Source organism: Muntiacus reevesi, chromosome 1 (genome assembly GCF_963930625.1).
Source record: "Muntiacus reevesi chromosome 1, mMunRee1.1, whole genome shotgun sequence".
Lineage (NCBI taxonomy): Eukaryota > Metazoa > Chordata > Mammalia > Artiodactyla > Cervidae > Muntiacus > Muntiacus reevesi.
The window spans coordinates 115,597,830-115,615,636 of NC_089249.1; the positions used below are offsets into that span (position 1 = coordinate 115,597,830).

The 17,807-nt window shown below is 39.8% G+C and overlaps 1 pseudogene; it reads left to right on the plus strand.

Annotated features, from left to right (window-relative positions):
• Positions 1 to 230: 230 nt before the first annotated feature.
• On the plus strand, positions 231 to 13,288 carry LOC136149298 (guanylate-binding protein 7-like; annotated as a pseudogene).
• The last annotated feature ends 4,519 nt before the right edge of the window (positions 13,289 to 17,807 follow it).

Sequence of the window (17,807 nt, forward strand, 5' to 3'; positions counted from 1 at the left end):
GCACTGTATTAAACATTTTAATCACATATAAGATGTTATTCACTTTTGTTAATATCTAATCACACTGAAGCACTTGAAAGGGAAAATGTCAATACCAGAAAGTTTGAATTTATCATTGTCTTGAAAATTTATTTACCTTACAACTGAGTTACAGTACAGCTGTTATAGTGAATGAACGCCTGAATGAGAGCATGTGGAATAGTGTCCTCACTCTCTCACATACATTCTAGGAGGACTCCAAGAATGACCTGTGGATATTTGCCCTGGCTGTGCTCCTGAGCAGCATGTTTATCTACAACGGCATGAACAGCATCAACAATCAGGCCTTGCAGCAACTGCAGTATCCTTTCAGGAATTGAACCACCATGTTTCATTGAGTTTATGGGAATAGCAATTGACACTGTTTTTTCTTGCCCATGAGTTCATTCTTATAGTTGATGAAGATGGAAAATGGGACAAAAGGGAATGATGATAAAACTTGTTTTGAGGTGAGATCTGGAAACTGTGTTGGAGAGTACTTCTTTTTCCTTAGCTAAGATCCCAGCTATGTGACTGAATTAACAGAGCTGATCAGAACCAAATCATCTCCCAGCTCTGATGAAGTAGAGGATTCAGCCAAATTTGTGAGTTTCTTTCCAGACTTAATTTGGACCGTACGGGATTTCACGCTGGAGCTGGAGTTAGACGGGAACTCCATCACTGAAGATGAGTACCTAGAGAATGCCTTGAAGTTGATTCCAGGTATCAGAGCAAGGCCAGGGTGGTAAGAAGCTCAGTAGGAGGTGGGGTCAACAGAGCCCTTTGATTTGAAGTTGGATTTGAGACCATGCTAGTGGTACTTGGTGAATGACTGCGAGGTGGCTTCAGTCATTATTGTTACTGGGAAAACCCCAGTGACCAGAGCTTAAGCTCACAGAGGAAATTTAGAATCCAATAATCTACCAAGTGACTTCAGAAAAATTAATACCATGAAGAAGAAATGCTCATATATTGTGTTTCATATTAAGTGTTTCTCCTCTTCTATTCAAGAAATATAACCCATCAAATTGAAATTAGTAAATATAGAATCATAAGGTAAGCAAAATAATTAATTTTTAAATACTTTTCACACAGTGTATTTTACTGTCTTATATAGATACATTCTTCACAGACAGACTACTTATACCTTAATTAGTTCCAAAGAAAAGCATTGCTATGTCCTTTCACTGAGACTGTGAAATGTCTTCAAATGCTTTCGTCTAATCTCACACTCTTTATTCTAGAGCCTTACATAGTATGTCATATTATATAACAAATTAGTTATAACAGATTATAATTAGCAGAGAGAATAATGAGTGGCACTTAGAAGAAATATTGAGTTTGTTTGTTAAATCATTTATCTACCCTTTCAGTAAATATTTATTGAACTGCAGATATATGGCCAGAATCTCTCTGGATGATACTGTCACTTCCAACAGAAAATGATGCAAAAGACTGATGAGGTGTCCTAATTTCATTTAGGCCAATCTTACCATGAGATTGTGTATGCTAAAGTAATCTCAAAACATTTTTATAGAAGGTGCATTTTTTAACTCTGATTTTGTAAAACTTTACTGCCTTGTATATCATTTGTCTCCCGCATGGTTTCTTTCCCAGAAATACTGTGAATATCCTTATTTCTATAATTTCTTTACTTTTGAGCTCACATTTCATACTTGAAATGGAGACTGTAAGATCAGAAAAGTATTTCTGACAATGATTTGTATTAGTTTATCTTTCAAGAAAGTGAAAGAAAATGAAGTCCCTCAGTCATGTCTGACTCTTTGCGACCCCATGGACTGTAGCCTACCAGGCGTCTCCATCCATGGGATTTTCCAGGCAAGAATACTGGAGTGGGTTGCCATTCCCTTCTCCAGGAGATCTTTCTGACCCAGGGATTGAACCCAGGTCTCCTGCATTGTAAGCAGACGCTTTACCGTCTGAGCCACAAGGGAAGTTTATTGGCAGCTCTATAGACCTGGCCTGTAGGGTTTCTGCCATGAGCTGTATGAGGTCTTCATTTAATAAATGGTTAATCCATGGCATACTATACAATGGCTGAGGAAAACAACCACAGGTTTCTTCAGTTCGGATGGATCCTTCTTCTTCTACCCCAGGAGTACTTTCTTCACCCTTGGCTTAGTACATAAACAGAGTTTCCATGGTAGATCACCATAAGACTAAAAAACATTTACAGGCACAGGAATCAGAGTGATCCAAAAATCCCTGGAAATGAAAGTCCTTAGCCCCCTTACCTGAAGTTTGTCGCTTCTGTGATTGCTTTTTTTCCACTTTTGCAGATGAAGATCCCCAAATTTAAAGTTTCAACTTGCCCAGAGAGTGTATCAGGAAGTTTTTTCCCAAAAGGAAGTGTTTCATCTTTGACCATCCTGCAAGCAACAAAAAACAATTACTCCATCTGGAGGAAATGCCAGATAATCAACTGGATGAGAATTTCCAGAAGCAATCGAAAGATTTCTGCTCATATATCTACACCCATGCAAAGACCAAGACCTTAAAAGAGGGAATCACTGTCACCGGGAAAAGTGAGCCTCCTTTGCTACAGCATGTCTCTCTGTGATTCAGTGTGGGTGAGGAATGCGTGGTGGAGTTGAAATTGGGAATATCCTCTGGGATTGCCAATAATTGTGTTTTCTTTTTTTCAGTAATTGTGTCTTCTCTATATAATTTGGAAAAGCATATTTATGCCCCACAAAGAAGTGCATGTTACTTCATTAAAATTTCCCTACATGAGGATTTTTTGAAGACTATCATATCTCATGAAACTGTAGGGCTGGCCAAAATGTTCATTCAGGTTTTTCAGTAAGATGCTATGGAAAGACCCAAAAAAACTTTTTGGCCAACCCAATATTACATTGAAGGCATGTTAAGGATACGAATATTCATTATGATGAGCCATCCGGTGGATAAGTGTTTCTAGCGAGGATATGCAAGTTATTTTGTGAATTCACATAAGTCAGAAAATAAATAGTACACCATGAATCCATGTAAACTCATTGAAAGTCTGAGAAACAAATGTAAATACAGTCTCATAAGCAGAGCTGGCTTCATGCACAGGCTACTTGAGCAGTCTCACGGTGCCCTATGCTGAGACATGCCCTATCTGTTTTAATGTTGTCACTGTCTGGAAATTCTTGATGACATTTTTACATGAGGCACTGCATTTTCATTTGGAAATAGTACCCACAAAGTACACAGTTTATTTACATATATAAATTCTCCATATTTTGCTACAATGGGGAAAGTGTTCCAGGAGAATTTTGAACATATTGTTGAGGTCATTCAGTTAATATTGTATTGTGATGTATTGAGAACCATAAAAGAGAATGAATAGGAGACATTGGTGTTATTAAAATAAAATTATAGAAGAAAAAGAAGGATATGAAGATGAGGAGACAAAAGAGAAGAAAAGAAAATTTGAAGCTCAATAAAATTTTAGTGATTTTTAGGATACTGATATAAGGTTCATAAAATGAATGCAAACATTCTATTTTCAAAATATTGAATTGGCCAAAAAGTTTGTTTGGATTTTTCTGCAACATCTTATGGGAAAATCTAACGAACTTTTTGGACAACACAATATAATATGTTATTCAGGGCTGGGGCCTCTGGTGGAGACCTATGTAAATGCCATCAACAGTGGATCAGTTCCTTGTTTGGAGAATGCAGTAATAACTCTGGCCCAGCGTGAGAACTCAGCAGCTGTGCAGAAGGCAGCTGACCACTACAGTGAGCAGATGACCCATCGATTGAGTCTCCCTACAGACACGCTCCAGGAGCTGCTGGAGGTGCACGCAGCCTGTGAGAAGGAAGCCATTGCAGTCTTCATGGAGCACTCCTTCAAGGATGAAAATCAGGATTTCCAGAAGAAACTTGTGGTAATGTAGCCTAGAATATATCCTTCCTGATTCCTGTGGTTCTAGAAATGTGCTTTGTTGTTGCTGTTGTTCAGTAGTAGCTCAGTCGTGTCTGACTCTTTCCAACCCCAGGGACTGCAACACACCAGGCTCTTCTGTCCTCCACTATGTCCTGGAGTTTGCTGAATTTCATGTCCACTGAGTGGGGGATGCCATCCAGCCATCTCACCCTCTGCAGAGGATGAGAAATGTTCTTAGGCTCCCTCTATTCACCTATGATTCATATGCTTCTCATTGTAAAAGGAGTTTGGATTGTTGTGAATGACAGTACTCTACAGGCTACTTTCCTTCTTTTTTCCTAAAAACTGGCCTCTTTATTTTCTACTGTAAACAAATTACCCTGTGCTTTGGTGCTTAAAACAACACACAATTATTAGCTAACACTTTTTCAGGTCACACTCCAGTGCAGGGTGTGTATGGGTGATGTGCTCGGAGTACAGCAAGCTGAAAACAAAAAAAGATTCAAATGGGTTTAGCAATACCCCCAAGAATAATCAGTAAGCAATTTTTCTCAGGATAAGAAAAGAGTTTTATTTGAGCCAAATGAAGACTAGATACAGATTAAAGAAGAACTTGAATTCTGTTCTGTTACATGACAAAATGCGGGGTGGGGTGGGCGGGGGGTGGAGAACCCTTACTATAGGCAAAACCCATAAAATTACCTGTATTATTTGTCAAGAAATAAGATTGTAGCTGGAAAGAAATGAGAGTGCTTCTTAAAGACGGATTGTTTGGGTCTGAATCTATTGCATATTTACAATGGTACACTTTGAGTTCCTAAGTTTGCAGCTCCCAGTTACTAGCAGACACTCTTGGGAAGGGATGGTGGCATCCTTGAATTTGATAAAGTTCAGAAGATTCAAGTTCTCACGGATGCAGAAACATGTCTGAAACCACATCCACAATGGCCACCAAGCTCAATTTTTAATTCCTGTCCGACAGTTACTGCATTTTGATTTTTAAATGGATTCTTTTTAAATGATTAGAGCAGATGTACATGTTTGATAGGCCACAGAACAGATTGCTGTAGTTAGCATAAAGTTTAATTTAAATCATGTGCAAGCCAGAGTGTCCTCCCCATATATAAATATGTGAATATATCTTTCATCAGAACTCATATGGGCTCTGGGGAACCCCGTTTCATCTTCAAGCCAACAATGATGCATTGTATTCTTCCTTTGTTTCTAATCTCTCCAATTCCCTCTTCTGCCACCAGCTAGAGAAGACTGCAGGTGAAGGGCTTGGATGATTATGTAATGCCCACTAGGGTAATCTCACTTTCTTAAAGGAGCCTGTGCCGTATGACATAATCTAAACACAGGATCAACATTCATCATGTTCACAAGTCCAGGGCCTATGCAGTGTGAACGCCAAGGGAGAGAATTCTTAGAGTTCATAATCCTGCTTACCATTGGAACCATCACTGAAACCTTGTCTTTCAGTCTACCTTTGTACATCCTACAAGTTACAAAAGCCTCTTAGAGGAAAACCAGCCCAATTGTAATTTATAAGGACAAATATGAAATTTCTCTTCCTACATTTTCACACAATCAAACCCTCAATGAAACAAGAATTCAGAAAAAGTTCAAAACTCTGTTCGGTGTATATTTCATTCATTATGTTAGGCAGTTGATTTGCTATGTATATATTTTATTTATAACACTTAGTATGCATAATAAAGCCTACTTCAAATCATAATTGAACTTGCTATTTTTCATTGTTGATGGATTTATCACTATTAATCCTACTACTGTTAGAGGAACAAAGAAATTCACATCTGCCAACCCATCATTTCACAGATGTTGAGACTGAGACAAGAACGTTAAGAGACTTCCTGTAAGTCACACAGAGTTGGTCACACCTGGGACTAAAACTAGTCTCCTGACTCTATATCTGTTATTCTGTGTCTCTGTGCCAATGTTGTCCAATTGCTTCCTTCAAGAGGATCACAGTTGGATGTTTTCTTCTATCTCCTTTCTATTGAATTTCTCCTTGTTTTTTCAACAGATCATGATCGAGAAAAAGAAAGATGATTTCTTGTTGCAAAATGAAGAAGCATCTGACAGATACTGTCAGGCTGAGCTTAAAAAGCTTTCAGAGCCCTTAAAGATGAGTATTTCAGAGGGAACTTTCTTTGTCCCTGGAGGACACCATTGCTACTTAGAAGCAAGGAACAAGCTTGAAGAGAACTATAAACTCATTCCCAGGAAAGGAGTTAAGGTGAGGAGGAAGGGGATTGGGAAAGCACAACAGGTTGGAGACCAAGGGTTGTTGCTGGCTTTTTGAAATTCTGAGACCATAGCACAACTTTTGTAGAGAAAGGAGAGCATGGCAGTATCTTTACATTCTCAGCGTTTATATCTACGGTTTGTTAGCTACTCTTCAACAAACCAGAAATATTTCTATCCAAAGCAGGACTTATTATCAAGGATCTAGATGAAAGAGAATATTCCTTTTATTCAAACAGTGTACTAGGTTTTGCAAAATACTAATTGAAAAAGATACCCACATCCCAAAGTTCATAGCAGCATTATTTACAATAGCCAAGATATGGAAATAACCTAAATATCCATCAACAGATGAATTTATAAAGAAGATGTGGAGTGTGCATATATATGAATGCTACTTACTCAGTTATTAAAAAAATAAAAGGGTGAAATTTTGCCATTTTTGGCAACATGGGTTGACTTATACTAAGAGAAACAAGTTAAACAGAGAAAGACAAATATTGACGATATCACTTGTATTTGAAGTCCAAAACTACAACAAACTAGTAAACATAACAAAAGAAGAAGATTCACAGACATAGAGGACAAATTAGTGGTTACCAGTGTGGAGTGGGGGCAATACAGGAGGAAGGGTGTGAGATACAAATGATTGGGTGTAAGACAGGCTGTAAAGATGTATTGCAGAGTATAGGGAATATAGCCAATATTTTGTAGTAACTGTAAATGCAGTGTAACCTTTAAAAAAAAATTTAAAAATTGTATAAACATAAAATAACAAAATTTTAAAAAGAAATTTCCCTCAAATGGGCTTTCTGCAAAGAATAGGAAAATTAAAGAAAAGCTGCTGTTTTCAAGAAGCTTATGGTCTTGCCTGAGAAACATATAAATAGTCAATGGATATGGTGGGACATGGTGGGACAATACATTGATAGGGATAAGTGACAGTGATGGTGGTGGCGATGATGATGATGACTGATGTATGTTGAGCACTCACTACATCAACTGTACCTTAGGTGATTTGGTTGGATTATCAATTTAGTCCTGAAAATAATATAAATTAGATGGTATCATCTTTATTATAAAATTGAGAAATGTGACATGAGGAGAATGTACTAAGTTGCCTAAGATCACACAACTATCAAGTAGTAATGCTTACAGGACACCTGTTAGGTTCTTGGAAACCACTCAGAGCTCAGAATAAAGCTTAAGAATGCTTCCTGGAAGAGGAAGTAAAAACCACAAGTTGGAGTGTCAATAAAGGATATCCTAATAAAGAAAGAGTAGATGAACATTAGAAGAAAAACTACAGTTACAAGCGGTGGGGGATTAGTGTTTGTACAACTGCACATAATTACAGGGTATTTAACCACTGTGGGGTCCCAAGAAGGATGAAGAACTTATAGGGTCCAATCTGTAGGTTTACTGAATAATTTCCATAGCAAGACACTACATCTTTGCTGCCTGATGAGTCTGCTTCTTGTTGTTTCCTCAGGCAAACCAGGTCCTCCAGAGCTTCCTGCAGTCACAGGCAGGAGAAGAGGCAGCCATCCTGCAGGCAGACCAGGCCCTCACTGATGCAGACAAGGCCATGGCAGGTACGGGGGGAGGACTGAACTCTGAGGAGAAGGTGGTTCCTATGCTGCCCTTTGGCAGGTGTGGGAGCAAACACTTCCAGAACCGGAGCTTCCTCTTCTTCTGTGGAACCTCTCTGCTACATGTGGAAATAACCAGGGGAGTTTGGGTTTTATGTACATCCAGTCAGGGCTTCTACATCATATGCTGAAGCAGGTTGTCTGATGTGGTAGCAGGGACAGTCAGACTCCTTCCCACCAATTTAATGTCATTTTAGTCTTTGAACTCAGGATGGTACAGCTCAGCATAACTGCTATTTCTTTAAAACTCTTGTGAAACAGAGGAACGTACCAAGAGACAAGCAGCAGAGATGAAACAGGATCTGCTAACACAGAAACTGAATGATGAGAAGCAAAAAATGGAGGCCCAAGAGAGAAGCCACAAGGAACATGTAGCCCAACTGAAAGAGAAGTTCAATATGGAAAGAGAAAACCTTATCAGAGAGCAGGAAGCAGTGCTAGAGCACAAGCTGAAGGTAAGTCTAGCTGGGCGTGGGCAGAATCTGATGGACAAAATGCTAGCTTCTCAATAATAAAGGGACAGAACTTCAACCTTAAGTCAGATCCCAGAGAGAAATCCAAAGACATATGTTTCATGTAAATATCAAAGAGATGTAGATCATGCTGAAGACTCACCTCTGCAAGACTCAGCACTTTCTGTAGTGTTAGGGTTTGGAAGGGAAAATAACATGGCCTGGGCTCCTGAACTGCTGTTTGTGGTGATTATAGTGTCATATTTGCCCCACCATGAATAGGACTTCGGTCTTAGAGGCATTAGAATTTTTGGTACAACCATCAGAGACCTGGAATAGTTCCGTCTGCTCTTGAAGGTATCAGATTGTGCCTGGTACCATATATGGGATGCTGAAAGCTCTAAAATTTGCTACATTTGTTTCCAGATCTGCCTGATTCATTTTACACACCTAGAGTAAATGTATTCTTTGTTCAAACCTGGAGTTTGACAGTCAGTGTCCTAAAGAGGGTCAGCAGATCTCATTATTTGTGACATGAGTGTGGTCATTCTATCTCAGGGGAACTGAGAAATATTTAGAATTCACTTAAATTTCCTCCCAGAGTGCATTCTTAGGGCTGGAACACATTACTGGCATAGTTTTAAGGCCTGCCTGAGGCACAGATCCTCCCTGCCCAGGGAGATGGTGTAGAGCTTGGGTTCCCAGCCCGCAGGCACATACTGGTAGCAGTCTGTGGCCTGTTAGCAACTGGACCACACAGCAGGAGGTGAATGGTGAGCAAGCAAGTGAGTAAGACCTCATCTGTACTCACAGCCACTCCCCACCACTCGCATTACTGCCTGAACTCTGCCTCCTGTCAGATCAGTGGCAGCATCAGATTCTCAGAGGAACCTGAACCCTACTGTGAACTGTGCATGCAAGGGATCTAGGTTGCATGTTCCTAATGAGAATCTAATGCCTGATGATCTGAGTTGGAGCTAAGGCTGTGATGCTTGGGAGTGACTGCAAATTCAGATTATCATTAGCAGAGAGGTTTGACTGCACAGAGCCATCATAAATCAATGGGCAGACTCATATCAAAACCCTGTTAGTGAGCGGCAAGTGACAATTAAGCTGCATCTGGTGGTAGGTTCTACACTGTCAAGTGAGTTGATGTACTTCAATTATACACCTGGTGGCAGGTTTCAAGTAAGTACCCAACACTTATTTTAGTCCATAGATGGCCCATTGATTATTGTATTTCCCACTTCTGTCCCCGCCTCTTTTCCACACTGCTCACTAATCTCAGTCACAGTTTTGGTGAGCTCACAAGCTAAGCCTAGCCAAAATAAGTAAAAAAAAAAAAAAAAAAAAATGTCACTGGAGAGCTTCTTTGAAAAGGGGGAAAGACCCAATAATGAGACAGCAGAAGACTCTAGGACTGCCAACAAAATGAAAGTTTCATTTAAAAGAAAATACCAAAAGTCCTACTTAAATTACAGGTTCATTGCAATAGGTGGTTCATATTCTCCAACCCACTTTGCATAGTTTGTAGTGACCAGCTACACATTGAAGCCATGAAACCTTCAAAACTGATTTGCCACATAGAAACCAAGCCTTCTGCATTAAAGGACAAGCTTTAGGAGTTTATCAAAAGGGAAAAATGTGAACAAGAGGAATGGAAGCAATCATTGAAGGCCACCACTTCATCAAGCGTGTCTGCACTGAAAGCATCGTTCTTAGTGGCTAACCACATGCTAGAGCTAAGAAGAGTTGGTGAAGAGTTGATCCTGCCAACTGCCAAGGACATTTGTCAGGAACTTTTAGGAGAGGCTGCATTTCAGAAGGTGGCACGTGCTCCTCTTTCGGCTAGCACTATAACTAGATGAATTGATGTAATAGCAGAGGACACTGAGGCACAATTGTCAGAGGTTAATGAGTCATGGTGGTATGCAATCCAGGCTGACAAATCTATGAATGTTGACAACAAAGCAACAATCTTGTTTTTGAGGCATCTATTTTTCAGAGGATGTGCATGAGGATATGTTATGTGCAGTTTTGTCGCCAACCAACACCACAACCACAGAACTATTCAAGGCTTTGAATGATTACATAAAAGGACACCTGAATTGGGCATTTGTGTTGGTATGCGCATGGACGGAGAGGCTGCCATGACTGAACGGCTTTCTTGTTTCACTATTCAGGTCAAAGAGCTCACTTCTGAATGTGAGTCTATGCACTGTGTTATCCTTAGAGAAATGCTGCCTAGATGAAAAATGTCACCTGAATGTAACAACATTTTGCACGATGTGATTAAAATAGTCAACCACATTAAAGTATCTGCCCTTAACTCATGTCTGTTTGCCCAGCTCTGTGAGGAAACAGATGAAGAGCACACACATCTCCTCTTATACACAAAAGTGGGATAGCTTTCTACAGGTAGGTGACTGGCCAGAGTTTTTGAGTTAAGAGAGCCGCTCCAGAGATTTCTTTTATAAAAACAGTCACCACTGACAGCACATTTCAGTGACACACAATGGGTTCTGACCCAAACTTGCTTACTTGTGTGATATATAGAAACTCAATTTGTCAACTTCATGAGAGAATGACAACTGTGTTCAAGTCAGCAGATAAAATGGCTGCATTCAAAGCCAAACTGTAAGTATGCGGATGATGAGTAAACTGGGATTTTTGACACGTTTCAAGCATTAGCAGAGATTTTGAAAAAGACCGAGCCAGGGCCTTCTTTCTCCCAACTGGTGTGTGAACACCTATTTCAGCTTTCAAAACAGTTTGAACATCACTTCCCAAACACAAAAGACTCCTAACCTGGAAAAGAAAGGATCTGAGACTCATTTGTGAATAAACCAAATGAATCAACCTTATCCATGCTAGAAGAGGATGAATTTGCATGAAATCCCAAATGACAGTGGCCTTAAAAGTATGTCTGAGACAGCTTCAAATGTCAAATACTTTCCGGATTCAAGTCAAAGTGAAATATCCTGAGGTTGCCACAAAAGCACTGAAAAGCCTGCTTCCGTTTCAACATCCTGTCTTCATGAAGCAGGTTTTTTTGCAGTAACAGCAACTCAAATGAGATTGCCTAGTAGACTGGACATAAGCAACACATTTCAGACGTCACTGTCTCCCATCCCCTCAGATGCAGCCATCTAGTTGCAGGAAAACAAACTCGGGGCTCCCTCTCATTCTGCTTTACAGTAAGTTGTGTAATTATTTCATTATATATCATGATGTAATAATAATAGGAGTAGTGTGCACATAAATACAATATGCTAGAATCATCCTGAAACCCCCCTACTCTGGTCTGAGGAAAAATTGTCTTCCACAAAATTGGTTCCTGGTGCCTAAAAGGTTTGGGTCACTGGTATAGGTCAATCCTGGGAAGCTATAAACTATGAATACTCTGTCTACCCACCCACATCCAAACCTTTAGAAATATTGGACAAACTCGTCAAAAAGCATCTAAGACCATATAGAAACAGGCACAGGTGCTGAGCTCCTGTAGTTGTTAGATAGGAAGTTCTGATAGTTGGATGTTTTCAGACAGGGCACTGTCTTCTTTTTACAGATGCAAGAACAAATGCTTACTGAAGGATTTGAAAGGAAAGCCGGTGAATTACATATTCAGATACTTCAACTACAAAAGGAAATAGAAAGAATTAAAGATGATAAGTTCCTTGAAACTTTAAGGATTCTGTCAGGAATTAGCCTTACGTTGTTAGCGTTCTCACGGCCTAAAGTTTTTAACCGTATATAGACATGATGGATCTCAGGTGAGTTGTTAAATGAGCTGACAATCCCTGTTAAGTACATAAGAAAAAACTTGATGTAAGGGTGGCTAATCCTTGAAGTATATGTCACAGAGTTTCAATCAAGAAAAGTGTAAAAATAAGAGGCTATTACCAAAGAATCAGGGCCTGATATCCAAATATCTAAATAATTTTGATTGACTTGGTCGATTTAAAGGAATGGAAAATGAGTTAAAAGATAATGATTGATTCATAGCCAAGTTTTAAGCAAAGCATAAAAGAAGGGACACTCACCTATGATATAGACATGGAGAGAGTTTCTTTAGGCCCGATCTAACAAGCCCTCATAAATCAGCAAGGAAAGGTTAAAGACCACATTTTTTAAATGGGTAAACATATAAGAAGATAATTAAAATGTTTAACTTTACTGATTATAAAAGATATACAAAGTATAATTAGGAGATAACTGTGTCACTTCTCAGGGGCCAAGAAGTATAGTTTTGAGAGGACCCTGGCCTGGCAAGGGTTACAGGAAAGTGGCAGCCTGATATTTGCTAGGAAGAGTGCAGATTTATACAGATGTACACCAAAATTTAAATGCAAATACTGTTGATCCAGCAAGTTCTCACTTAGGGATTTATCTTAAACATTTATGTACCCAAGCTGAATAGGGACTGTATGGTGGTACATTTATTGAAGGATTGTTGTAATTCCAAAAGACTGGAAACATTTTTAAAGTCCCCCGATCACATACTAGTGAGGTAAATCCTGAGACACAATTACACAGGAATACTCTATATCACTAAAGTGAAAAGGGAAACTATTTGTGGTAATGTGAGAAAATCTCCACGATGTATCATAAGCAAAATAAATAAATAAATAAATAAAGATGCAGAAAGTGTGTAAGTTGCATTACTGATTTAAAACATAATCAATATGTGAATATACTTGTCAGGGAATGTTTAACAGGAGGATTCCTACGTGCTGTTTCTCATAAATTCTCTGTTCCTTATCAGTTCCTATTCCGAGAACAAGTAGAGTTGCATGCAGCTCTCAGGACTGAGATCATGAGAAACGGTATCTGCTTGGATTCCTTTCAGTAACTCCCTTCAGTGACTCCTTTCAGTGTCAGCGACCTTGTATGTGTTAGACTATCCGTATTGTGGCTATTGATAAAATTTCATCCTGTGTAATAGCTGAGTAATCATCTTACTAAAGATATATAAGCCTGCATTTCTGCTAATAAAATACCTTTGCTCCATCAGAGGTTGGGTCCCCATGTCTTTCTTTCTTTCTCTCTCTCTCTCCCTCCCTCCAGCTCTCTCTTTCACTTTCTTATCATCGACTCTGGGCCCACAGATTCCAGTCCATTAAAGGACCCCAACATATATTATCTTCTATGTCTGGAAATACAAAAGAAACTGGTATCCATGAACAAAACAGGAATGGACCTGCATATTTGAGACAAAAAGTACATGACATATTCTCCTGTGGGTTTTATATTTTGAATGATTTATCACCTGTTCAAGCATAAATAGAATTATTAACATTAAATAAGAAATAATAATACATGGGATGGAAGAGTTCTTATGACAAGATGCAAGTGTTGAATAGTGTGAGAAATAAAAAAAGTCAGCTCCACAGGAGGAATCCACTTATTGGAGCAGGAAATGGAAAGCACCAGATGTGTATCACACTGTTGTCATTAAGGCTTTGAACTTATAGCCCCTAACTTATTTTTAGGTATAAAGTCTGCTGGAATGTTATGACCCCAAATTCCTGCTACACCTTATGAAGACAGTGTATTCAAAGAAGAGGTTTTCTTCAGTTTCAACACAACATTTAAGGCTTCTTCTCAGCTGTCGAATGCTAGACTTTGTGCTTAGAATGAACTGGGTGTGATGTCCCTTCTCTGTGCCCCCATTGCACCACGTTTCACTCAGAGCACAGGATTTTTATATAATTTTGACATTGAAATGACCTGTTTACATTTTATCTCCTCTACCACCTCATGATCCTGTCTACTAGATGATCTTCACTGTATACTTAGCTCCCACCACAAAGATCACCACTGAAGCTTCAGTTGTTCAAACAATACACATGAATAAATACGTAAGCTTCCACCCATCAGGGTCCCAAATCACCACTTCCTTGCTACATTAATTGCTGCTTAGGGTTCTCAAAATAAAGGGCACAATTTTAGGAACCGGTATTGAAAGAATTCAGGCAGAAAGTACACGCACACCCATCTGAACCTGCCACTTTTCTCTGAGAGAGACTGCACAGCCCATGTACTCTGAGTTCCTCCAGTTTCTCTCCCAGGAAACTTGCCGAGCAATGAAGCTGCCACATTTGGCTCACAGAACAATGATATTGTTTAAAATAGCAAAAAGAGAGCCAGTTTGGCAAAATTCACACTGTCACCATAACTGTTAACAGTTCAAGGAACGTCTGTTGAAATAAAACTGTGCCTTTGATGTGAGGAGGATCCATTTCTCAATGAACATGACACCCACATGCTGACAAACTGCGGAGTCTATAGGATGACTCTGCTTTCTTAAGGGTTCAGGGTTAATGCTCAATTGCCACTTCTCTGACCAAAGTCTCTGGAATAAGCCCTTCAGCGGTTCCAGTCCCCAAAGACCCTCTGGTGTCATCAGGGGAATATCCCGAATACCAGAAGTCTGGATGGTCTGGTAAAGGGGTCAAGAGATCAGTGAGGAGTTCTGTTTCCCCATCAAATCTCCCCAACACACATGACAAGTACTGCAAACAAGAAACAGGCACACACATTTGTGCCATGAAGTGACCATGGCTTAGAGAAAGGAAGAGGTCAGGAGTGAGGGAAAGGACTGTTAGGAAAGAGTGAAAGGAACCTGCACTGCTCTGATGTTCAGTCCCAAGTGGTCGTCTGTTGGAATAAGCTTATACACATCCTAAGACAAGGCTCCAGGTGAAAGCCCTCTTCCAGACTTCACAATTAATAAATATTTGTTAAATTACTGATGGAATCAGAGATCTACCCAAGTACTTGTTGAACAATTCTGGAGGAAGACAGCATCACAATCATTTTTTTCACACAGTACTTAGTACAGGAAGAGTGAGCTTCTCTGGACATTTCTGCATCCATTCCTCCTTCTCCTTAGACTAGTGTACGGCATGCTCATGAGGGTCTCTTGCCTGTTGATTGGGTATTACACAGTCCTCCCAGAATGTATTTATTAAGGAAATTCTTTAGTGTTACAGATGGATTGTCAGAACTCATTAGAAATGCAAATAGAAAATCCAACTCTTTGAGACCCTATGGACTGTGGCCTGCCACACTTCTCTGTCCATGGGATTCTCCAGGCAAGAGCACTGGACACAACTTAGTGACTGAATAGCAACAACAGCAGTGCTTTTATTCTGTTCCCAAGAAAACAAGGTCTGCAAAGACACATATATGCCTTTAGGACTTGTAGGCTAGTATTTTAACCAAAATATTCTTCCCTGCTCCCATCACATGATAGCAATAATACCTCTTCATGATGATCAAAGTCAATTGTCATGATAAACTACTCCTGTGCCTGCTGCTTTATTGGCAAAAGATGCCCAGAGAAAACAGGCAGCATCTATAGCTTTAGGTTTAAGGTGCCTTTAGTGTGCCCCCTCAATGAAACACTCCCTCTCCAGAACCACAGGCCTAGATATTCAAGGTCAAGGAGCACAAATTTCCCCAAAGAAGTCACTGGGAGTGATACTGTGTGCCACTGACCTCCAAACCCATGTATTATGCCTATTGGGTACCCAGCATCCTATAATGACTCTGGGCTTAAATTACTGACCACATCCAGGACAATGGCATCCCATCCCCTCAAGAGTTATGGTCAAATTGGCATCTCAATTGCCTCTTGAGAGTGTTCCACAATTCTGCTGGGCAAGCTAGCTCTGAACTGTGTGACTGTGGTAGAACCAGTGGAATTCATGTCACATGATCTTAAGCTCATTCTGTATTGTGTGAGTGGCCGAACACATCCCCAAGTGCTGAAAAAAGGCTCATCTTCAAAAGGACGCTGAAGTCCTGCTGTGATCAGAGCCAGCATAACAAGGAGGAACTACAAAGCTATAGCTTTAAAGAGATTCACACATTCTCCTCCAAATTCCTCTGCAAAGCATCCCTTTGTTTGTTTATCATCATAAGACACATTTAAAGGGCACAAATTAGGGAGTGGAATTCAGCTGGGTATATTGAACAGTTGGGAACACTTTGAAAAAGAAAGTGTTTGTGCCTAACTAGAGTTTGTCCTTGTCTGGTAATGGCTGCAGTTTCTATTCCCCTCTTTCGAAGTAAGAACCAAGACAAAACAGAATAGCACTTTAATTGATAGATGTCCACACCACTTCTCATGCAAGACTTAGATAGACTAGTTTAAGATATATAGTTTAAGATTTTGCAATTGTGATAATACAACTGTAATATGTAATACAATTACATTGTACAATACAAATACAATTATATTGTAATACAATTGTGATAGGACTATTGGCTGCGATACTCTTGAAAAGTAGTGGAGATGAGTGAGAAGGTAACCATTCCTGGTGAAGAACATGTGGATCCTAAAAATTTAGAAGAATGGACAACACAAAATGAAACTAACGGTGGATGAATATACAGACACCTGGGGCCTTCAGTTTGTATTAGATCCTGCTTTCTGTTTCTGTATAGCGCTAATAGACACCTTCCCCCGAAACTCCGACCCAACTATATTAAAGTCTGCGGACTTTGATCATGTGAATTCTCTGACACTTCAAAAATGGTAAAAGGAACCTTAAGCCAGAAATAACTTTTTCCTTTAAAAATGAGATCTAAAGAGAGTTTCGCTTGAACACTATCAGTTATTCCTTTATCTCGTGTTGCAGATACACTGAGGCTGAACTTCCTCAGGTGATACACCTCCACCCCAGCTTGTAAGAAGAGAGACATACTTATTATAGCCAAGTAAGCAATCAGGGGCTATCACCTTACAATTTTACAGTCCTGAATGCCTATTCTTTTATCTTGTTTATGTCTGTGCTCTGCAATATCCAAGATGCTTTTAGTTTTGCCACGTTTTTATAAATATTTTGCCTCAGTGGTTACTCTCTCCAATTCTAAAGTTCCCCAGGCCTAGGAATTTTATCCCCCAAAGAGCTATTACTTCTCTGTGCCCACATTTTCCATGTGAAGGACGGCACTCATATCTCTGAACTGCAAGTGCTTCATGTTTGAGCTGTTTATAATGCTCGTCCATCCACACCCTGTGGTCTGGCACTAAACTCTGAGAATGTGGAAATGAGATTCTTCCTCTCAGATGTTTCACTGGACACAGTGTTCAATACTCAGTTCAGTTCAGTCACTCAGTCTGTCCGACTCTTTGCAACCCCATGGATTGCAGCACGCCAGGCTTCCTTTACCATCACCAACTCCTGGAGCTTACTCAAACACATGTCCATTGAGTTGGTGATGCCATCCAACCGTCTCATGCTCTGTCGCCCCCTTTTCCTCCCGCCGTCAATCATTCCCAGCATCAGGGTCTTTTCAAATGAGTCAGTTCTTCGCATCAGATGGCCAAAGTATTGGAGTTTCAGCTTCAACATCAGTCCTTACAATGAACACCCAAGACTGATCTCCTTACTAGGTGACAAAGAAGCACAACTTCTAAAACAAGATGCAAGACCACTTTTTCTGGAGTTAAATAAATAGGAACTATAAAAATCTTCAGTTAAATCATCTCATTGACTGCCTTCCATT